Source organism: Prunus avium, chromosome 7 (genome assembly GCF_965620075.1).
Source record: "Prunus avium chromosome 7, drPruAviu1.hap1.1, whole genome shotgun sequence".
Lineage (NCBI taxonomy): Eukaryota > Viridiplantae > Streptophyta > Magnoliopsida > Rosales > Rosaceae > Prunus > Prunus avium.
The window spans coordinates 1,782,167-1,798,579 of NC_142290.1; the positions used below are offsets into that span (position 1 = coordinate 1,782,167).

Consider the following 16,413-nt stretch of genomic DNA (forward strand, 5'->3'; position numbering starts at 1 on the left):
CAAAAGGATGAAAACACTTTGTCATTTAGTGAAACGGGGCAAAAACCGCAATTAATTAAAGTTTCGGGAAAAACTGTAATTTTTCAGCAATTGCATAAACAGCCCCTAATTTACAAAAATTGCATGAGGACCCCAAAATGGATCCTAGGGTGGGGCTGACTGACAGGACCTGACCCAAATTCCATTTTGGAATCCGAGCCGAACCTTGTGCGTGTCCAACACCTGGCGGGTGTCGAGCACAAATGCCCAAATTGCCCTTCTAATCAAAATTCACATAAACTTTAGGTTCGACTTCTGCCGAAAATTCGGTAGAGTCTCCCCTGTAAATTGACCAATCCCAAAATTTACACCTGTCAGACAAGCACAAACATACACAACCCAATTGCCAGCATGTATACAATTACAAACCAACAGTTAAATTTGAATCCTAGGGCAAGTTATCAGAGCAACAACTAAGAATTTATAGAGGAAAACAATCTGTTTCCAAAAGAAATCCTACTTCAGATAAGGATAAAGTGTGGGAAGTGGAACTGCCCTGTGGTGGCTCACTGGCGCACATCTACTGCCTGGGGGGGCAAAATATTAAAAATGTGAGTGGAACAAAAACAAAGTTGTAAGAAAATAGCATATGAACATACTAACCCCTCTATAAAAACAGTTAGAAAACTCGGTTAGGTTGCATACTATTCTCGTACAGAAAACACACATGCATATTTATATTTATACATTAATCACATGCTTACAGGAATCGTCAAACCAATTTAATTATTAAAAAGAAATAAAGATTCTCTTCCACCTAGGTGTACCCATTACATTTCCGTCAATTCCTTAATTTTCCGTCAATTCCTCGTGCCACCGTAGCGACATGTCTTCGTAGGCCTTGGGAAACACAAAGTCACCTGAGCCGCAATCCTCGCAGGATTCAGGGGACGTCTAGTCGGCTTAATCTGCATTCCTCGCTCATACGGTCCGGATATCCTTAAGACTAGTCAAGCATGCCGACATATCCGAAGGCAACAATGATAATCACGGTAAATATATTCCCGAAGGCAACATTATTATTCCGAAGGCAACCAATTTTTTTGAAGGCAACATATTGTTACCTAGGGTGGTTTGAAATAGATATTTATATTCCTGTAAGATTAATTTTAAAATGATTCCTAAATTATCTTTAAACCTTGCTGCCACTTAATCTGATAAATATTCCAATCCTTGCTTTCTATATTCATTTAGTATTTTCCCACTTGGCAGCACATAAATAAATATATTTAAAATCAACAAATCATGCTAGGAAAAACACAAGTCATTAACTACTTATTCAAGATCAAATAATGAAATTTAATTGCATAAAATCATTTAGAAAACTAAAAGTCCACTCACAGCTGGTCCGAGCTAGCTGGACCTTTTGAAGGTCCCTCTTGCGGGTCTGGCTGAGCCCGTGTGCCTAATTAAACCATCATGAATATTTTATTAATAAAATTGCTCAATATGAATATTTAATTAAAAACCTTGACCCCCGGCTCCTAGAAGTACGTGCATTACTTTTAAGGTTATTCCTATGCCCACATTAGTTTTTCCAAGGTTTAGAACGGTCTAAAAGTGCTTCGGGACTCAAAAAGCGATAAAGTCCCAAAAAGTCAACCCGGGACCCCATGGGGTCCACAACCTCAAAATTCCGATCCGAGAGTTCCTAGTGGTTCTAACATGCCTAGGGCATATGTCCCGAGAGTTTGGTCTCGATCGGACAATCAGATTGCTCACGATCGCACGATCGGTCGGTTACGGTAACCCTAGCCCTAGGGTTGGCATTTTCGACGTATCAGGGACTCCGATTCACAATCCATCGAATCCTATACGATCCTGGAATTATCTAGATCAACATAAATGAAATTGACTACGATCCAATGGTTCAAACATATTGAACCCGGAAATCGCACAATAGGCGAGATCCGTTCGAGGTTCAAACGTTGTCCGAATTGAAGTCTGAAAGTACTTACGCGCACGTGAGGACCAGGGGATCATTCTGGAACCTAAAGCCGGTCCAAATCCTGGCCCATGCACCGCCGCACGTGCCAGCAGCACGTGGTTGCCGTGAGTAATTTCCGGGAGCTGGAAAAACTCCAAACCGCCAGTCAAGATTCCTACCCTAGGTGTAAAACACCATTTGGAACCACTTTTGTTTTTGGACCTACTCCGAAAAATGACCGGAAGTGGCCGGAATCTCGATTTGAAAATAGCCAAAATTCAACTCGAAAATCGAGTTGCCTACGGAACAAATTGATCAATTCCTACCCAACCATCAGCTAGAACATGAAAAATAGGTGGAAATCCATACATTATTCATCAAATTTGGTGGCCGGAGGAGGGAGAACGACGACCGAGAATTTTTTGTCAAAACCGGCGATTTCGAGCTCGTTTTCCGGCGGGTGATGTCGGGTTGAGGCGGGGAGGGTGTGGCAAGTCAAGCCAGTCCGGTCTAGGTCTGGCCAGCATCGATGGCGATGGTTATGGGGGTTTTGAGGTGGCGGCTGGAGAAGAAAATAATAAAGGGGGGCTGTTTTCTACCCTTTTTTTTTTTTTTTCTAGGTTATTACACCGACCATGTAGGAGAGAGAGTGTGTGTGTTAATATTTAAAAAAAGATGGTGTGATTTTGAGACCACAAGGTGGTACCATCTTTTTTACCCAAAAAGCATCTTCATTTTCATTGGTTTCTTTTTAAAACTTTAGGGGACAAAAACTATATACCGAATGAAAATGTCAAAGGATGTCATAAAATATTTTTTACTAACATTCAACATACAGATGTCAAGTATTAAATAAGATAAAAAATCATGCTTGACAAGAACTCCTATGAACATATCATGAACACCAAGAACATTTCAAGAACCTTCTTCAAAACTTTATGACTCTTTATAAATCACACAAAAATCCTAAATTCATGCAAAAATCATATCCATACTTAGAATTTCAAGACTAACGCAGCTATGTAAACATTTCACACATGGACACACACAAGACCCAAAAAGGCCCATCCTTGCAGCCACTCCCAGTTGTGTCATCTCTTGAACTTTTAGGCATGTGCACCATTACCACCTGAACTTTTAATTTTTATTTTTAACCACCTGAACTTTGTTAAGTGTTGTAAACCACCACCTAAGTCTAACTCCGTTAAAGTTTCCGTTAAATATGAGGGCATTTTCGACAATTCAATAGAACTAAAAAATAAAAAATAAAAAATAAAGTAAAAAAGAGAGTTAACCTACGCCACTTCCCCCACCCTTCCCTTTTCCAACGCCACTCACCCCCACCCCATCCTCCCATTTTCCAACACCACTCCCCTCCAAAACACCCTTTATATACATATAAGTCATTTTATACCTATATTCTATAAAATAGGAATTGCAAATCTTCCTTATGCATACTTGCAACTTTGTTTGGATTAGCATGAGGTTGTTGCTGTCACAATTTGGTGCCTCCCCAGTAAATATATGAAGTTATGATCCATTTCATTTAAGGCACGCCCCTTCAATTTCAACAACCCACTCCAAGAGACGGCCAAAGACAAAGACAAAGAGAAGTTAGGGGTGTATGCAGAGGGTGGGGGATTTGGGGAGAAGTGGCTTTGGAAAATGGTAGGGCTAAGGGTAGGGGAAGGCGTGGTATAATTAGGTTAACTTTTATTTATTTATTTATTTTGTTTTAAATTCTATTTTTTATTTTTTAGTTCTATTGAATTGTCGAAAATGCTCTTATATTTAACGGAAACTTTAACGGAGTTAGACTTAGGTGGTGGATTACAACACTTAACAAAGTTCAGGTGGTTAAAAATAAAAATTAAAAGTTCAGGTGGTAATGGCGCACATGCCTAAAAGTTCAGATGGTATTTATGCAAATTTCCCTTTTCTTTAATACTCCTACTCATTCATCCTATATCCCATATCCTATGAACAAGTGACATGAAAAAGAAAATATAACACATATATCACGTAATTTTGAAAACAAGCCCATATTAAAATCAATAACCAAAATAAAAGGCTCAAAGAGACTAGACCTTGGCTCTTGATACCACTTGAAGAAGGAAACATGCATCTAATACTTTAGCCACAACCTATACAACAAAAACATTCTAAATGACGGATTCATTTTGTTTATACTAGTTGAGCTAAACCTTTTTCATTTTAACCCAAGTATCTTAGCCTAGTCTCTTTGAACACAAAAAGAAAAGGGAAAAAGGGAATAGATCTTTACCCTTGATTACCTTTTCTTGATTTCTATAGAATGAACACCTTTGTTGAAATGACCTTTTCTTTCTCTTGATTTTGACTCTTTCACCTTAAGGCTTCAAGATTAGAGTCCTCTACCTCACCACACCAAATGATCCTAGAGATGAAGAGAAGGCAATCAAGAAGTATTGATGCTAGTGTACTTCTTGATTGGACCAATTTTTGGTTTATGGAAGATGAGATACAAAGATGATGATCATTCATCAACCAAAGTAGGAAACCAAAAGCCCTATCTAGGTTTTCTCCAACACTTAGCTTATATAGGACAACACAAAAAGGCAATGGGTGGGTATTTGGGGCTCCATTTGGTCCATGGGTCATGTCATTTTATGCCACTTATCCCTTGGGCCCAATAGCCTTTTGGGCTATTTTGTCCCTTTCCCTTTAAATCATATTTAAAAGCCCAATCCAATACTTTTATATGTCAATATTAATTCCATAATTAATCTTTTAATTATAATTTAACTATTAAATTATAATTATAATTTTACTTAATTGACCCGGTCGAACTATTTGACTTTGGTCAATTGCTTCGGTTCGCATTCCTCGCTCCGCACGGTCCAGGTACCCCTAGGACTCGTGGGGCAAATGTCAAGTGCGTTGACTTATCTTAAGGCAACTATTTATTCCGTAGGCAACATTTATTCTGAAGGCTACATTTAATCCGAAGGCAACATTTATTCTAAAGGCAACCTTGGGTACCTATGGTGGTTTTTAAAATAAATATATTTCTGAAAAAGATTAAAGATTATAAAACTATTTCGCAATTATCCTTAAATCCTGCTGCCATTCATGAAAACTATAATTTTATTTCTCATCAAACCATTCAATTCGGTAATCACCTCATTTCCTACTTTTCAAGCCCTTTGCGTTTCCACATAGCAGTGTATAAATAAAATATTTAAATCTAATTAAACATGCTTGGAAAGCCATAGTCAATAATAACTTATTCAAGATCAAATAACAAAACTTAATTGTATAAAAACATTTATAAAAACAAAAGTCCACTCACTGGGCTTCCGAGCTAGCCTGACCCTTCGAGGGTTCCTCTTGCGGGTCCAATGGAGCCCGAGTACCTATTTAAACCATTACAAATATTTAATTAATAAAATAGCTCAATATAATCATTTAATCCAAAACCCTGACCCCCGGCTTCTAAAAGTGCGTGCACTTAGTTTAAGACCATTTCTATGCCCACTTAAGCATTTCCAATGATTAGAATGGTCTGAAAAGACCCGAGGCTCGATAAGCGATAAATTTCCATATTAGTTATGAGAGGACCCGACCCAAATTCCACTTTGAAATCTGAGCCGGACCCTGTGCGTGTCCGATACTTGGCAGGTGCCGGACACAATTGACCTTATTGCCCTTCTAGTCAAATTTCAACCAAAACTGGGGTTTGACTTCTGCCAAAAATTCAGCAGAGTCTCCCCTGAAATTGGACCAAACCCAAATTTACACCTGTCAACAAGCATAAAAATATACACCAACTGCCAGCATGCAAAAATTTACATTCTAATAGTTATACAAGCATTCTAGGGCAATATCAGAGCATCTAATCAGAAGATTACAAGTATAATTTAATTATACGAAACCCTACATTGGCAAAGGATGTGGCAGAAGGTGGTCTCGGCCCGGTGGTGGCACGCTGACACACGACTACAGCTTGGGGGCGCAAAACATTGAAAAGGTGAGTGGACCAAAAACAAAGTTTCAGAAAATAGTATAGGAACATACTAACCCCACTGTAAAATCAGTTATGGACTAAATCATTTCTTATATATATATACTCGTACTGAAATCAATGCATTCATATTTATATCTATAGAATCATTCATACACTTAATCAAACATTAAATCTTGAAAGCATTGAAATCAACTTTAATCTACCACCTAGGTGTACCCATCTATTATTTTGTCATTTCCTTATAAAACGTCAATTCCATCCTTGTGCCATCGGAGTGACACATTCTCGCAGGTCTCGGTGACTCAAGGTCAGCCGAACAGCAGTGTCGCAGGATTCAGGAGACACTGGGTCCACCTGATTCGCAATCTCGCACCTCACGGTTCGGGCGTCCCCGAATCCCATGGGGCAACTGGTAAAACCGAAGGTAACCGGTAAAACCGGAGGCAACCTTATTATTCTTGGGTACCTATGGTGGTTTCTAAGAAAATATAATTTCAGAAAGTTAATGAGAAATAAAATGAATTCTTATTTATCTCTGAACTCTGCTGCCATTTGATCTGTTAATTATCTAAAACTCTAGTATGCCATAATCTCTAGGCACTCTCAACTCGGCAGCATACAAAATAAAACATAGAAAAGCGATAAATCAAGCTAATAAAACTCTGATCAATGAACAAACTCATTAAAGATCAAATAATGAGATTAAATTGCATAAATTCATTTATGAAAACAAAAAGTCCACTCACTGGTGATCTGAGCTAGCTGGACCTTTCGAGGGTACCTCCTGCGGGTCACCTAATGCTCGGGTGCCTGAATAATCATTATAGTAATTCATTAATAAATCTGCTCAATACTATAGTATTATATTAAATACCCTAACTCCCAGCTCCTAAAAGTGCGTGCATCCTAATAAAGGTCATTCCTATGCCCACACTAACTTTCCTCTCAGTGGACATGGTTTAGAAGTAACTCGGGACTTAAAAACGATAGAGTCCCAAGTAACTCGAGACATGGTTTCGCAGTATGTTCACAATGAAGAGAAAAACCAGTTTTATTATGAATTATTCTGGTCCAACAAATTCATCTCTTAAAAAAAGTATTCCTTTCATGGATACACAATTTATATAATTTATCCTTTTCTACACATGCATTTACATAAAAGAAGTTACTTATAATCGTAGGTTTGGAGAGCACTAATAACTAAGTAATGAAGCTATATAGCTTGAATATGCACCTGATTATACTAGGCATCAAATCGCAATCTTATTATACTAACTCATTTACCATTATAGTTCGATAAATTGATTTGTTTACAAAATCCATGCATGAACAATTCGTTGAATCCAACCTCACCGAAATGTGCAATCATAGAAAATATTTTTCAAATTCGCCTATATATATTGTATTCTTTTGAAAAACTAGTGACTCCGAATTCAAGTTTTATAGCACGTAGAAACATATAATCCTTCCTAGCTTTCAACAAATTGAATATATATGGAGAAGGGTTCATTCAAGTCAGCTTTCCTCATTGTGCTCTTTCTTGTTTCATATGATGGTAAAATACTTCTCTCAATTTTTATTTTTGTTACAATGAAAGAGAAATTTATTCTTGACATACTATAATCCTAACGTTAAACCTAACAACCTAGACTAACCCCAAGGGCTGACTTCTTTGAACAATACAACTGCATATAGGAATTTTTTTTTCCTCCGACGTGGTTGACTTCACTTTTTTTTTAAATGTGGATATGTCGTTGATACATCGTTAAAATTATATACTTTGACCTAACAATTGTCGATATTTTCAGCCATAAACTCGAGTTTAAGTATATATTTTTGTAACGTCAACTTATGCATAAAGCAGTATGTTCACAATGAAGAGAAAAACCAGTTTTATTATGAATTATTGAAATCTTAATTGTGGTAGGTGTGCAATTTGGAGTCGAAGCAAGGGGTCCAATTGTTCGTTATCGGTGCGAAACATCTATTGTATGCGGCAAATGCTCATGCGTCGGGGGCTGGTGTAAGTGTCACCCAGATAAAACATTGAAGTTCATTCCTCAAGACTTCTCTGCACACCCGCAAGCACAGAAGGAAATGCCATAATCAATGCTACGTTATACATACAATATATATCATATACTTAAGATGTGCTCCAAAAATCTTATGTTCTCCCAATATGTTCTTCAAATGTTTGAATGAATAATAAATAACTTCGCCTTCTTACTTATAGTTTGCTTGGTTTGAATTTCTTGTCATAATACTGTGACGATAAAAGTGTGGTACCCGAGCAAAAAGTGAAGTGATTCTAAATTACCCAACACAACAAAAAAAAGTAATTGAAATAGTGTAACACCTAACAATTTTCGCTAATTAGGCGCCAACATGAAATTCTAAACTTTATAACAAATAGCCTTCTATTCTCAAACTGTTGTAGTAAATATAGTAAATATAAGTGGTGGTTCTAATTGACCTCTTTTAATCACTTGAAAAACAGATAAAGTTGTACATATGTGGATTACAAAAAAGGTAAATAAATAATATGAAGTTATTGTATGTTTTAGTCTCAAGCACGTAGTTCTGAATCTCAAAACAAGTAAATATTACTAATTTATTTAGTGCGTGCTAAATATTATTATTTCTTACTAGTTTAGTGTTCGATCCACCGAATTACACGAAAGACCTAAATTTTAGAAAAACCAGTATCTCTTTGGTTGTCATTTTTATTTTATTTTATCGCCACGTAACTCTGTTTTTAAAAAAACCAGTATCTCTTTCGCATACAAAAAAGTTGGTAAACAAGTTCGGCCATGTAGCGTTATTGTATTTTAAAAAATGTACCATCCAGGTCCATTAATTCGATAACATATTGGGATTTGATTATGACCTTAGTTTCAGTCAGATAATATTGAGAAATCAAAATTCCAATCTACCGTGGTTTCATCATAGATTTACTAAAATTCATACGTATGTACCAACAAACAACGCCGATATTGGAGTCATATATACTTTAATTGCAGGTCGTACTCGTTAAGGTTGCCAAGTTATTTATGGCATGAAACATAATATGCCAATTAGTTACAGTTTTGTTCAACAAATTACTCTCTTAAAAAAATCCTTTCATAAATACACAATGCATTGGATTTATACTTATGTACGCATGTACTTGTGAAAAATAAGTTACATGTATATAATCGTCGGTTTGGAAAGCACTGGTAACTTAGAAATTAAGTTATATTGCTTCAATAATTTTAAGCCACTAATTATATAAGGAATCAAATCGCAATCTTATTATGCCAATTTATTTACCATTACAGTTCGATACGTTAATTTTTTTAGAAAAGCCATACATGAACAATTCTTTGAATCCAATGCGTTCATCACGGAGTTGCTAAAAGTCATACTTTTGTACCAACAAACAACGCCAATAATAGAATATATATATACTTTGAATTTAGGTCGTACTTGTTCTGGCTTGAAACCTAATCTGCTAATTTAGTTACCATTCTGGTCCAACAAATTCATCTCTTAAAAAAAATATTCCTTTCATGGATACACAATTTATTTAATATATCCTTTTCTACACATGCATTTACAGAAAAGAAGTTACTTATAATCGTAGGTTTGGAGAGCACTAATAACTAAGAAATTAAGCTATATAGCTTGAATATGCACCTGATTATACTAGGCATCAAATCGCAATCTTATTATACTAACTCATTTACCATTATAGTACGATAAATTGATTTGTTTACAAAATCCATGCATGAACAATTCGTTGAATCCAACCTCACCGAAATGTGCAATCATAGAAAATATTTTTCAAATTCGCCTATATATATTGTATTCTTTTGAAAAACTAGTGACTCCGAATTCAAGTTTTATAGCACGTAGAAACATATAATCCTTCCTAGCTTTCAACAAATTGAATATATATGGAGAAGGGTTCATTCAAGTCAGCTTTCCTCATTGTGCTCTTTCTTGTTTCATACGATGGTAAAATACTTCTCTCAATTTTTATTTTTGTTACAATGAAAGAGAAATTTATTCTTGACATACTATAATCCTAACGTTAAACCTAACAACCTAGACTAACCCCAAGGGCTGACTTCTTTGAACAATACAACTGCATATAGGAATTTTTTTTTCCTCCGACGTGGTTGACTTCACTTTTTTTTTAAATGTGGATATGTCGTTGATACATCGTTAAAATTATATACTTTGACCTAACAATTGTCGATATTTTCAGCCATAAACTCGAGTTTAAGTATATATTTTTGTAACGTCAACTTATGCATAAAGCAGTATGTTCACAATGAAGAGAAAAACCAGTTTTATTATGAATTATTGAAATCTTAATTGTGGTAGGTGTGCAATTTGGAGTCGAAGCAAGGGGTCCAATTGTTCGTTATCGGTGCGAAACATCTATTGTATGCGGCAAATGCTCATGCGTCGGGGGCTGGTGTAAGTGTCACCCAGATAAAACATTGAAGTTCATTCCTCAAGACTTCTCTGCACACCCGCAAGCACAGAAGGAAATGCCATAATCAATGCTACGTTATACATACAATATATATATCATATACTTAAGATGTGCTCCAAAAATCTTATGTTCTCCCAATATGTTCTTCAAATGTTTGAATGAATAATAAATAACTTCGCCTTCTTACTTATAGTTTGCTTGGTTTGAATTTCTTGTCATAATACTGTGACGATAAAAGTGTGGTACCCGAGCAAAAAGTGAAGTGATTCTAAATTACCCAACACAACAAAAAAAAGTAATTGAAATAGTGTAACACCTAATAATTTTCGCTAATTAGGCGCCAACATGAAATTCTAAACTTTATAACAAATAGCCTTCTATTCTCAAATTGTTGTAGTAAATATAGTAAATATAAGTGGTGGTTCTAATTGACCTCTTTTAATCACTTGAAAAACAGATAAAGTTGTACATATGTGGATTACAAAAAAGGTAAATAAATAATATGAAGTTATTGTATGTTTTAGTCTCAAGCACGTAGTTCTGAATCTCAAAACAAGTAAATATTACTAATTTATTTAGTGCGTGCTAAATATTATTATTTCTTACTAGTTTAGTGTTCGATCCACCGAATTACACGAAAGACCTAAATTTTAGAAAAACCAGTATCTCTTTGGTTGTCATTTTTATTTTATTTTATCGCCACGTAACTCTGTTTTTAAAAAAACCAGTATCTCTTTCGCATACAAAAAAGTTGGTAAACAAGTTCGGCCATGTAGCGTTATTGTATTTTAAAAAATGTACCATCCAGGTCCATTAATTCGATAACATATTGGGATTTGATTATGACCTTAGTTTCAGTCAGATAATATTGAGAAATCAAAATTCCAATCTACCGTGGTTTCATCATAGATTTACTAAAATTCATACGTATGTACCAACAAACAACGCCGATATTGGAGTCATATATACTTTAATTGCAGGTCGTACTCGTTAAGGTTGCCAAGTTATTTATGGCATGAAACATAATATGCCAATTAGTTACAGTTTTGTTCAACAAATTACTCTCTTAAAAAAATCCTTTCATAAATACACAATGCATTGGATTTATACTTATGTACGCATGTACTTGTGAAAAATAAGTTACATGTATATAATCGTCGGTTTGGAAAGCACTGGTAACTTAGAAATTAAGTTATATTGCTTCAATAATTTTAAGCCACTAATTATATAAGGAATCAAATCGCAATCTTATTATGCCAATTTATTTACCATTACAGTTCGATACGTTAATTTTTTTAGCAAGGGGTCCAATTGTTCGTTATCGGTGCGAAACATCTATTGTATGCGGCAAATGCTCATGCGTTGGGGGCTGGTGTAAGTGTCACCCAGATAAAATATTGAAGTTCATTCCTCAAGACTTCTCTGAACACCCGCAAGCACAGAAGGAAATTCCATAATCAATGCTACATTATACATACAATATATATCATATACTTAAGATGTGCTCCAAAAATCTTATGTTGTCCCAATATGTTCTTTAAATGTTTGAATGAATAATAAATTTTCTAACTTTGAAGCTTGACTTTCTGTAGCACTTGTCTTTGTAGTTTAAGCCTCCATGTACACATCAATCTGCCAGTATAGGTAAGACATAAATTTAAAGAATTAAGAGATACAACCAATGAACACATCAACCTTGTCCAACACCAATAGTCTCATGTCATGCACATATTCATTACCAAATATAAATGCCCACTTCTTTTGATTCAAATGTAGAGAAGAACTTAAGAGGAAACTCCAATTTGTGTTGTTTAGAAAGTTATTTGGAATTCTATAATGAGAGGAAACTCAAAATTCTTACCAGCGAGAAAAATTATCAACACAATTAGCAAAAAAAGCATAAGTCCAATTCCCTGAGCTTTCTTCTTCATGCAAAAGTTGGGTACCAGCAAGGACTGGAAAATTAAAAGCCAATTTAAATATTGGCACAGAGAGTATTATAACAACAATAACCTCTACATTAAAGCATTCATAGAGAATTATAACAACAATAACCTCTACATTAAAGCATTCATTTATGCAAATGCATGAATGTTTCTCAGTAGAAGAGAATGCCAAGTTACAAGAAACGATCCTATTGAGAAATCCCAAAACCAACACATAATATCATTTAATCTGCTTAGAAACAATATAACTCTCAAGCCTCAACAACACAATCGTCATTGAAACTGAACAGAGTTTTTACACTTGAGCTTGTTGGTGATTTGGAAGCAATTAGATACTGCTGAAGTGAAAAGAAAGGGATTAGTCCCACTCATCCCCTCTTCAGCATCATAGTTTGTTGCAAGTCAAAGATCAAGAAGGATTGGCGTTGTTCTATAAACCATATCTATCGTGAGCAGAATTTTGCTGCTGATGCTTTATCTGCTAGGAACATTGATTTTGGTCCTGGGATTCATCTCTATGAGACAGTTCCTGACTTCCTGAAAGATATTTTGTATGCTGATGCCATGGGTGTGTCCAGGCATTGTTTTGTTGCTGCTTAGGTGTTGCTGTGCTGGGCTTTTAGCCCCCCTTGTTACCAAAAAAAAAAGAGAAAGGGATTATTCAATTTCTCCATCTCATATAGTCACTCTTCAAGATTTTCCTGTCTTGAGGCATATAAAATATTAAAGCATTACCCTGAGTGATACCTAGATTAGCATCTGCATGAATGTCAGCTACAACATTCGCATCATCTAAAATCTGCAAAAAAAACAAAAGTGAAAAAATTCTTGCATTATTAGAATAAAAAATCAAAAGTGGAAAACTTATTTCTGAAAGAAAATTAACAGCTCATTGAAAAAAATCCCAAAACAGCTACTTTTGCATTTTCTAAAAAGAGCAAACAAGACCAACCGTAATAAACATGAAAATGCATCTTCATCTGTGATACCCAAGGCTTCGGTTGCTTTACAACTTAATTTGAGAGTGAGGGAAATTATATGTAGCCCACACCATCTTATGTCTACGATTCTCTCTCATGACCCTATTCCTATTATAGGACAAAATGCAAAATCACTTACCAAACTTAAACAATTTCAATTCTCAGCCATATACTTGTTGGACCCAACAAATAATGAAAACTTTGAAAAAAGAAAAAAGAAAAAAAAAGAATGAGAACTAAAATTAAAAGAGGAAATGGAACCAAATCTAAAACATAATAAATTGTGAGAAATAAATAAGTTTCCTGTAATGCATTAGGGATTACCTCAAATCATTTCCATAATATTGATTTGTTGCCTTCCCAGCAAGACCTTGGAAATTAAAAAAATAAAAAACAAAACTGAAATTCGTGAAAAATATATCAACAACAATACTACCCAGCATGAAAAGAAGAATCTAACCCCCAATTCTGTCCAAAACACAGAGAATCAAGAAGAGACATGCATCAAAATGAAAAATTAGTTTTATAAATGATTTGAACAGCAGTCCCTTTTGCAAGCAATAGAACCCTGGATACATAAAAAAATTGAACACCTATAAACATCGAATTCATATCAGTGAATGAAAGCAGACCAAACATTTCAAGTGCTCTTCCAATTGGGTATAAGAGTCCTCAAACAGTAGAAATTATGCAAAGAACTGGATGTATACAAATTCATATAAGTAAAAGATAGAGCAAAGGCTAGATAAGTGTAAATGGCTTCATCTAAAACTGGATGACCGAGAAAAGAATCACAAGCATCACCATTACCACACTCTTCAACTTCAAATCCATAAAAATTAAAAAATTAAACCTAAAAAACAAATCATATTCCCAGAAAAAGACCTAGAAATTCTTTTTTTAAAAACTTCCCCAATTTCTATATAATTCGAAAATAGATATTACAAAAAACATAATTAGGGCTTACAATGGAGGAAGAGAGACTGAGTGAGGGGTGAGCGAGCCACTGAGAGAGCACGAGCTAGCCATAGCGATAGAGAAAGAAAGGCAGAGCAAGAGTGAGAAAGAAAGAGCGAAAGAGAAGAGAGAAATCGTGAGAGTGAGAAGGAACGAGAGAAGAGAGAGAGAGAGCGATAATGAAAATGAAAGTGAGAGAGCGAGAGTGCGAATGAGAACGAGAGAGAGGGCTTTTGAAAAATTGGGGTTTCACTGGTGAAAAATCAGATCCCGCTTTTATTTTTAGCGCCCGCCCACAATCGCTTCTTTTTTCTCTTATAGCGTTTCCTCTGCTATAACTTAATGCTATCTTCATTTTTTATTTTTTATATTTATTTATTTTTGGTCTGAGACTAGATTGTTTAAAGTGTCAGCTTTTGTTTTCTCTCTTTTTCTCTTTTTCTCTTTTTCCTAAGGGTGTTTTTTAGAGTGTGTCAAGTATACAATGATTTTAATTGACGTTTTTTATAAAATGTCAAGAAAAAGTGATATAGAGTTGACGTTCTTTATTAAATGTCAAGGAAAGTGATATATAGTTGATGTTTCTTGTAAAACGTCATGAAAACCTACTATATAGTTGATGCTTTTTAAAAAGCGTCAAAGCTTCATAGAATAGGTGATGGTTTTACAAAAAGCGTAACCATGAAGTGTCAACTAAGGCCCATTTTCTTGTAGTGATTGTCATTGTATAGCCCTTTATTGTGTATTGCTACTGAATTGCCTCGTATATCCTTTTTTTTTCAAGTTTATGTTAAAATAAATTTATAGGGGGAGTATGGAGTTTGTGTATTGCCATTGTATAACCCTTTATTGCTTGTGTATTGCTACTGTATTGCTACTATATATCTTTTTTTTCTTTTCAAGTTTGTGTTTGAATAAATTTATAGGGGAGTATGAAGTTTGTGTATTGCCATTGTATCGCCTTTTTTTGCTTTTGTATTCCTATTGTATTGCTTCCATAGTAGGGAAATTGGGAAATTGGCGGTATATGGGTGTAAGAATGTGATTTCATCAAGGACGTCACGTCCTTTGTTTAGAAAACACGTTATATACATTCTGTAACAACCCGAACCTTAAATAATTTTTAATTATTAATTTATTCAAGTAAAAGACTATTTTACCCCGCAAATAATTTATTAGGTTTAAAGTTGATTTTTTGACCGGGAAGGAATTTGGGAATTTCAATTGTACCACTGCGTAGATCACGTCAAAGTGAGTTCGTAGACACATAGTGGGCTCAAATCCGAGTTGTATTGAGTAAAATACGATTAAAATACTAAAAAGGGCAAAACCGTAATTTTGCAAGAAATCAGATTTTTTTAAAACCCCTCTTTCTCTCTCTTCCATGTGACACTCTCTCTCCTCTCTCTCTCTCTCTCTCTCTCTCTCTCTCTCTCTCCCTGACGACTCCCTCTCTCACTCTCTCTCTTCGAATTCCGGCCAACCACCCATGGCAAGCCACAAGACCAGTGCCAAAAGGACCGGCCCTACACTGCAGTCAAACCCCAGCCTTCTCCCGCCACCAGCTACCACATTTCTCGCCGGAAAACGTGAAAAACCACCTGGTTTTTGACAGAGATTTCGCCGGCTTCGTTCTCGGTCCTCCGGCCACCGTTTCCGACGAGTGAGGTATGCTTTCTCACCTTTTTTTTTTCGAGCTCTAGCTGATGGTTGAGTAGGATTTGATCAATTTCTAGCCTAGGTGGTTCGATTTGTAACTCAAAGTTTGGCCAGATTTCGAGTTGAAATTCTGGCCACTTCCGGTTATTTTTCGGGGTAGGTTGTCCAAGAACAAAAGTGACTCCAATCGATGTCCTGAACCTGTGGTAGGAATCTTGGCCCTAGATTTTGAGGTTTTTCAGGCAGCCACTATTGCTTAGGATACTCACGCACTACTGGCGCGTGTGGCGGCTCGTGGGTACTGTCGCAGAGAGGCATTGTGTCCCGATGTGGTCCCCTAGTTGTCACGAGCGCGCAGGTGTGCTCAGATTCCAATTCGATACCATTTGAGCCTCGAACGGGTTTCGCCTATTGTG

General features: G+C 35.8%; 1 long non-coding RNA gene across 2 annotated transcripts; it reads right to left on the bottom strand.

Moving 5' to 3' along the window:
* Positions 1-12,494: 12,494 nt before the first annotated feature.
* Positions 12,495-14,644, bottom strand: LOC148292788 (uncharacterized). 2 transcript variants are annotated; one of them, XR_015837142.1, is made up of 4 exons: positions 14,349-14,644; positions 13,706-13,751; positions 13,137-13,200; positions 12,495-13,029 (listed from the first exon to the last, which is right to left on the bottom strand). It is a non-coding gene; the product is annotated as an uncharacterized LOC148292788 (long non-coding RNA). The 2 variants fall into 2 exon arrangements; XR_015837143.1 differs by having other exon boundaries at positions 13,149-13,200; positions 14,349-14,643.
* Positions 14,645-16,413: the final 1,769 nt, after the last annotated feature.